The following is an 8442-nucleotide window of genomic DNA, read 5'->3' on the forward strand; positions in this document are numbered from 1 at the left end:
TTTAATATTTCAGAATATAGGGTCAATAATTTTGAATATGGTTTATATAAATTTTTCAATATGGTATAAATATTATTTCCACATATTCTCCTTTCATTCGGAATATGAGCGTAATATGGAAAAATGTTAAGCAAATCGTATAAGCTAAATATCATATTCCCGCATTCGTCCCTCATTACGAATCTGAGCGGAATATGACCGAATGTTAACAAAATCATATGGGCTCAATATTTGAAAATCATATTTAGCTTACATAAAAATCATATTCAGATCAGATTCATTGCTACTAGGGGTGTGGTGTTACCCAGCGTCAATTGGTGGAGTAGTCTAGGAATCCCGACTGTTCTTAAGGCGAATAGCCGTTGCTGGGGTTTTATTGGTGCTTTGGATAGCTTTCCAATAATGCTCTGTAACTTCTCTTTCAGGTCGCACAATACGGCACCTTCCGGAGTAAAAGATACACCTAGATAGGTCCATATTTCTACCCTGGAGAGAGCAGGTAAATCACGACCACCACACCTGAACTTAATGCTCTTATCAATAATCGATTTCTTTGCGTGTGGCACATTTCTGATGGTAATAGAGAATGACTTGGCGTTGTTAACTATAAGGCCACACTTTGATAGAAAGTCGTCAGCGTGGTCAAGCAGTACTTGAAGACCTTTTTGAGACGATGCCACAAGGACAATATCGTCCGCAAAGGCTAAGATATTTAGCGTCATTCCCTCCATCATAACCCCGATCTCAGGTGGGGCACTTTCAATAAGTCTGTTAATAATAAGATTGAACAAAACTGGTGACAAAGGGTCTCCTTGTTTCACACCGCTCCTCGGACTAATGGGATCCGAGTACCAGTTTTCATACCGGAGTCTTGTCCAGCTGTTCGTATAGGTATTATTAATGTAATCCACACATCTATCAGGAAGGTTGTAAAATTTTAAGGTATCAATTAGTGCCTTATGTGATACCGAATCAAACGCTTTTGCGACGTCGATTGAAGCAATAAATACAGGTTTAAATTTTTGCCTGTGATACTTTAGTAAATAATCAAGTGCGAATATGTTATGTGCACATCCATCGATCGGCTGGAAAGCTGTTTGTCTATTATCAATTTTATTGGACTCTGTCATTCGTTTAGCTAGTATCTAATGGAAATGCCTTGTAATCACTGATGAGACCGTAATCGGTCTGAAGTCACCGGGATTCTCAGCATTATCCTTTTTGGGAATCAGCGTAGTGTAAGATTCCAGTAGTTGTTCGGGGATGTTTCCCATGAACAAGAATATGTTATACAGGTTTACCAAGGTGTTTGTTGGTATCGATCTTAAAAGGCTAGCTGATATCCCGTCCGGTCTGGGCGCTGAATTTTTGGCCGGGTAGCTCTTAATTATTTCATTTGGGATTATAGGCTTCCATATGTGCGAGAGATCTTGGGTTCTCGCTTTTTCCGACCCGGGCGATAGCGTAGAATCTCCGGTCATAACGTTGGTCCAGAATTGTGTCATTGTGTCTGCTGAAGGTTTGTTAGAGACAACTTTGTTATCTAGAATAAATTGGACACACTTCGTTGGGTTTCTCGCCCAATGTAGTTGAGTAATTTTGTATTGGTGCCTCCTAAGTTCTCTCTTATTTTGTCTTTTAGGGTGCTTTCCTCTTTTTGTGCTTTTGATGTGATTTGGTGGTGATTTGTTCTTCTGAGGATAGATTGACTTAAGATAGTCAGCAACTCTTACTTTTAGATCGCTTAGCGTTATTGCGCTAACTGAGTGGCAGATATTCGTCAGAATTTTATCATTAAATTTTTCTACTGTATTTGAGACTGCCTGTGACAGTGCCTCTAATAGTGCGTTACCGGTGGTATCTGTAGTAACCGGAGAACAAGGCTCGGTGTTATTTTGGTTTGACATCATATTAACGAAATCAGTAACCTGCCTTTTATACTTCGGTGATCTCCTTTGGCCTTTAATGGCCAAGAGAGATCGACCGGGTGTAACAGACAGAAGGGCTTTGTTTATATGGGAAGATCCCTTAATCACTAAAGCTGCTTTTTCCTTAGCCATGAGCGCTTGTTCCTCTTCCGTCCATCTGGCTTTCTTTGGCAGCAAGATAGATCGGCGGGGGGCCTAGACACGGGACCGAGCTCGGATCTAAGTCACAAGGACAATTTAACCTCGCCCAGGCCCGGCACATCGGCCTACGCCCGCTTCCCAACCAAGCCCGGCACGCCCCGATCTTCAGAGCCAATCCTTATCCCGAAGTTACGGATCCAATTTGCCGACTTCCCTTACCTACATTTATCTATCGACTAGAGGCTCTTCACCTTGGAGACCTGCTGCGGATATGGGTACGAACCGGCGCGACACCTACCGTGGCCCTCTCCTGGATTTTCAAGTTCCGAGGGGAAGATACGGACACCGCCGCAACTGCGGTGCTCTTCGCGTTCCAAACCTTATCTCCCTTCTAGAGGATTCCAGGGAACTCGAACGCTCATACAGAAAAGAAAACTCTTCCCGTATTTCCCGACGGCGTCTCCAGGTCATTTTGGGTTACCCCGACGAACTCTCTTGCGAGGGCCCGACTTGTAAACGGTTCCGCTGCCGGGTTCCGGAATAGGAACCGGATTCCCTTTCGCCCGATGGGTGTGAAATTTTATTCAAAATAAAATACACCGACATCAACATAGGATTTCTCCTGGGCCTCGCTGGAGTATTTGCTACTACCACCAAGATCTGCACCGATGGCGGCTCCAGGCAGGCTTACGCCCAAACCCTTCTGCGCACACCACCGCGACCCTCCTACTCACCAGGGCGTCAAAACGAACTATTATGAACGTTTCTCATGCCTTGGCGGCCGAGTACAGGCACGACGCTTCATCGCCATCCATTTTCAGGGCTAGTTGCTTCGGCAGGTGAGTTGTTACACTCTCCTTAGCGGATTCCAACTTCCATGGCCACCGTCCTGCTGTCTTAAGCAACCAACGCCTTTCATGGTATCCCATTAGCGTCGTTTAGGCGCCTTAACTCGGCGTTTGGTTTATCCCACAGCGCCAGTTCTGCTTACCAAAAATGGCCCACTAGGCACTATGATCCAAATCTCCAAATATTCAAGCAAGCCAGAGATCTCACCCATTTAAAGTTTGAGAATAGGTTGAGGTCGTTTCGGCCCCAAGGCCTCTAATCATTCGCTTTACCGGATGAGACTCGCTCATCGAATGCCAGTTATCCTGAGGGAAACTTCGGAGGGAACCAGCTACTAGATGGTTCGATTAGTCTTTTGACCCTATACCCAGTTCCGACGATCGATTTGCACGTCAGAATCGCTACGGTCCTCCATCAGGGTTTCCCTGACTTCGACCTGACCGGGCATAGTTCACCATCTTTCGGGTCCTAGCGTGTACGCTCTGAGTGCGTCTCTTCTCGCAATGAGAGTGAGACGCCTCGGGATTGCAAGCACGCATCCGTAGATGCGGTTCGTCATCCCTCAGTTTACTTAAGCAAACCTTTACGTTCATTGCGCCTTTAGGTTTTGTATTTCCCAATGACTCGCGCACATGCTAGACTCCTTGGTCCGTGTTTCAAGACGGGTCCTGAAAGTACCCAAAGCAATAGCATCGCTGACCGGTAATATTGTCCGTTCGAGAACACGGTAGCTAACAGCTCGAGGCGGCATCGATGCCGGACTAGGTCCGACGGCCAATAACCGTCCGTGCTTGCAACCGGCCGAACGCTTAAAAGCGACCCTATACCATATCATTTATACCGTCTGGCAGTCGGCCGGAGCACGCGGGGTCTGGCGCGAATAAATTCGTGACAGGATACCGCCGCGGTCGTAGATCGACACCAAACGGGTCGCGACGTCCTACTGAGAGAGAAGTGCATGCCAAGGCCGCCTGACACATAAACCAACGGCGTATCGCGGGACGAATCCCGGTCAATCGCACGCCACTAAATGGAAGACAACGATAACATTGAATCTCTCCTTTCGATCTTTCGGGTTTCTCAGGTTTACCCCTGAACGGTTTCACGTACTCTTGAACTAGCTCTACAAAGTTCTTTTCAACTTTCCCTCACGGTACTTGTTCGCTATCGGTCTCGTGGTCATATTTAGCCTTAGATGGAGTTTACCACCCACTTAGAGCTGCACTCTCAAGCAACTCGACTCTGAGGAGAGATCCTCTCGATACGCGCAACGGTCGCTACGGGCCTGGCACCCTCTATGGGTAAATGGCCCCATTCAAGATGGACTTGAACTCGCCGCAACGCACCGAGATAATCGGATCCTCCCTAACACTACATTTCCCAGCGTCCGTCTCCGGCCGCGGGATTTAGTGCTGGGCTCTTCCCTGTTCGCTCGCCGCTACTAAGGAAATCCTAGTTAGTTTCTTTTCCCACCGCTTAGTAATATGCTTAAATTCAGCGGGTAATCTCATCTGCTCTGAGGTCGTATTATGATTATGATGTGCTCGCAAACGTTAGTAAGCAAACGCACACAAAATCGACGAGGAACCTTTGAATCGTCCAAATTTGCCGGAACGAAACCGCATTTCGAAGAGTTCGGGTTTCCGGTTATCGGGAGGGTCGCAAGAATATAAAATCTCTAGGACACACAACCCGCCGTAATCCCACAGAACGTCAACGAACGGAAATGTCCGATGTTGCAAAGTGGACTGGCTCACACGTTGAGTGAATTATTCAAGAGCAAGCATATACGCGAAACTCCATAATTCGCCGGCAAGCCGTTTAAAGCAAGCGGCATACTGGTAATGTTATACGACTCTCAGCCAGAGGTGGTCCGGGAACAGTATCCGAGGACCGCAATGTGCGTTCGAAATGTCAATGTTCATGTATCCTGCAGTTCACATGTCAACGCGCAATTAGCTGCGTTCTTCATCGACACACGAGCCAAGTGATCCACCGTTCAGGGTGATTTTATATATATTTATACATGTTTCGATCGTGATTCCCTCGAAATCGTTCAAGATAACTCGGGCGATTCTGAAACTAGTATGATTATTATGGTTACAATTAGTACACCGTAAAGCTTTCGCGTTTCTGTATGCCAAAATATTCAGAAACTTTTGAAACGTCGAGAAATGCAAAAATTTTCATTTTCGATTTTTTTGCGATTACTATAACTTGCCCTACGGGAAGTTAAAAACTTTAGTTTACATGGAAGACATTATAATTTACGGTAAATAAAACGCTTGACGAACACAATAATAAACTAACAGAAATATTCGAAAAATTGAGACAGCATAATTTAAAAATACAACCTGAAAAATGTCATTTTTTGAAACATAAAATAGCATATTTAGGTCACATTATTAGCTCTAACGGAGTTTCTCCCGATCCACAAAAAATCGCCGCAGTAAAAAATTTTTCTTCTCCTACTAACCAGAAAGAAATTAAAATATTTTTAGGCTTATCTAACTATCGCAAATTTATTAAAAATTACTCGCAAATTGCATTACCTTTAACAGAATTATTGAAAAAAGACGTAAAATTTGTTTGGACTGATAAGTGCGAGAAGGCTTTTAACGAATTAAAAAATAGGCTAATCAATCCCCTTTACTACAATATCCTGATTTTGACAGAGAGTTTTCTTTAACTACAGACGCCAGCGGTTTTGCATTAGGCGCAATCTTATCGCAAAAAGTTGATGGAAAGGATTTGCCTATTGCGTACGCATCTCGGACTTTACATTCATCCGAAAAGAACAATTCCACATTAGATAAAGAATTGCTAGCCATAGTCTGGAGTATAAATCATTTTCGACCTTATTTATATGGCAAACCCTTTAAATTATATACAGATCACATGCCTCTCATCTACCTTTTTATAGAGGAATACGAATTTGAAATAATTTATAAATCAGGAAAATCTAACACCAATGCCGATAGCTTATCTAGATCTTTCTTCGATTTACAAAAACTAGCCTTAGATACTACTAATAATGATATTTCTGCCAATGCAGTTCAAATGTCACTTTTGACATTTTGTCCGCGTAGATTAAGAAATTAACTTTGAAAATTTTTTAAATACCATTTATTTATTTATTTATTTATTTATACAGCACAATTGTACAATTATAGATATCAATGGTACATAACTAAAATTAATAGATAACATACTATATTAAATGAAATATAATTTACAAAAAACAAATGTTCACTTAAAATCTTATTCTAATTTTCACAGAATAGTTTACTGAAAATTATAATTTAAATACTCATCAATAGAGTAAAAAACTTGCTCTTTAAAAAATGTGTTGAGTAGTTTATAAAATTTCTTATTATCAACTTCTCTAATACCTAGTGGCAGCTTATTGTAAAGCATTATGCCCAGACCATCTAAGGTATTAAATGTAGAGGCAAATTTCAATGTGAGACCTTTTACAAGTTTATGTCTTGTGTCATGATAAATACATTCGGGATTTGGGCTTAAATTAAACAGATTACCATTATTTTTTATAAAACAGAGGGTGATTAGGAGAAAAATGCATGGAACAGGTAGAATCTTGTGCTCATGGAAAAAAGATCGACAAGATGTAGTGGACGAAAGGGAAAACATAACTCTGATTGCTTTTTTCTGTAATTGAAAAACTGATGTTAGTAACGGTGAAAACCCCCAAAATTGAATGCCGTAAATTACATTAGAATAAAAATATGAGTAATAAATAGTGAAAAGGCTCTCCTTGCTTACTTTCATTTTTAAATTACGAAGCATAAAGCAGGTTTTTGATAATTTAGGATTCAGAGTGTTAATAATGTGATGATCCCATTTCATATTGTTACTAATATTTATACCAAGAAATTTTGTATTATTCAAAAACTCATAAGTGTTATTATTAAAGATGTACGGGGAAATATCTCGACAAATTTTATTATTATTATTAAAAGAAATTAATTTCGTTTTGTTATTATTCAATACAAGATTATTATTTTGAAACCAATTGGAAACTGAGAGCATGACATTATTGAGTTTTTAACTTCCCGAAGGAGAAGTTTATGTTTTCATCAAAAAATCCGATTCGCTAATTTTATGTTTTCTCGACGTTTCAAGTCATTCTGAATCGAATGAGATCAAATTTGGAAAAAGTATGTGTGTGTGTGTGTGTGTGTGTGTGTGTGTGTGTGTGTGTGTGTGTGTGTGCGTGTGCACCAACAGATTTTTTGCCGTAAATCGCCGTTTTCTCAAAAACGGCTGGACCGATTTCAAAAATTTAAAAGCCATTCGATGTATCTCGATGAGGACTATTGTTTGTCAGTTTTGTGCGACGATCGGCCAAACCGTTTCTTCGTGAATAGCAGAGAAGTGAAAACTCTTTCGTCCACGTTTTAGCCCGCAGTTATGAATCGATTTTGAAAATTCAAAAATCGTTCGAAAGATATTGGTTAGGAATCGTGCTGATTAGTTTTTGGTAGAGATCGGCCGGGCCGTTTTCTTGTAATAAAGTTTTTAAAAAAAAAATTTCGACGATTTTTATGATTATTTTTTTGACGATAGATACCATAGTCTTCTAGGTCATACTAAAATATTACGGCCCTACGACAACTGGTTCAGCTTTAAAAATTCGTCAAAGTTTGCAAAAATCAGTATGGTCTTTTTGGCATTTGTCAAAATTAGACCTTTGACCGACGTTTCAAAAACGCCTGAACCGATTTTAAAAATTTAAAAGCCATTTGATGTATTTCGGCGAGGACTATCGTTTGTCAGTTTTGTGTGACGATCTGCCAAGCCGTTTCTTTGCAATTTGAAACTAGTTGGTTTGATATTTAGCCTTGAGGCAAATTACATGAACTTCCCGATATGTATAAATAATCGACTTGATCAAAAAAATGTGTAAATAATATACTTCATCAATCCTACTTTAAAAAAAAAACGATAATAATTTTAGCAAAGTTTGACGAATTTTTAAAATTAAACTACTTGTTGTAAAGCCGTAATATTACAGTAAGTTCTATAAGACCATGATGTATATCGCCAAAAAAAGTTCCATGAAAAACGGCCTAAATTTTTTTTCAACAGTTAATTACAAGAAAACGGCTCGGTAGATTTTCACCTAAAATTAATCAGCATCATTCCCAAATGGTATCTTTCGAACAGTTTTTGATTTTTCAAAATCGGTTCGGTAGGATGAGCTTAAATGTGGACGAAAATTTAACACTTTTTTTCAACAGTTAATTACAAGAAAACGGCTCGGTAGATTTTTACCTAAAATTAATCAGCATCATTCCCAAATGATATCTTTCGAACAGTTTTTGATTTTTTAAAATCGGTTCGGTAGAATGAGCTTAAATGTGGACGAAAATTTAACACTTTTTTTCAACATTTAATTACAAGAAAACGGCTCGGTAGATTTTCACCTAAAATTAATCAGCATCATTCCCAAATGGTATCTTTCGAACAGTTTTTGATTTTTCAAAATCGGTTCGGTAGGATG

At 40.3% G+C, this 8442-nt stretch overlaps 1 non-coding gene across 1 annotated transcript; it reads right to left on the bottom strand.

Moving 5' to 3' along the window:
* Positions 1–4770: 4770 nt before the first annotated feature.
* LOC113380612 lies at positions 4771–4925 on the bottom strand. The gene has a single exon (XR_003367456.1). It is a non-coding gene; the product is annotated as a 5.8S ribosomal RNA (ribosomal RNA).
* Between the last annotated feature and the right edge of the window lie 3517 nt (positions 4926–8442).

This window comes from Ctenocephalides felis, unplaced genomic scaffold (assembly GCF_003426905.1).
Source record: "Ctenocephalides felis isolate EL2017-DRISC unplaced genomic scaffold, ASM342690v1 CF-g0.4_SCAFFOLD_02247, whole genome shotgun sequence".
Lineage (NCBI taxonomy): Eukaryota > Metazoa > Arthropoda > Insecta > Siphonaptera > Pulicidae > Ctenocephalides > Ctenocephalides felis.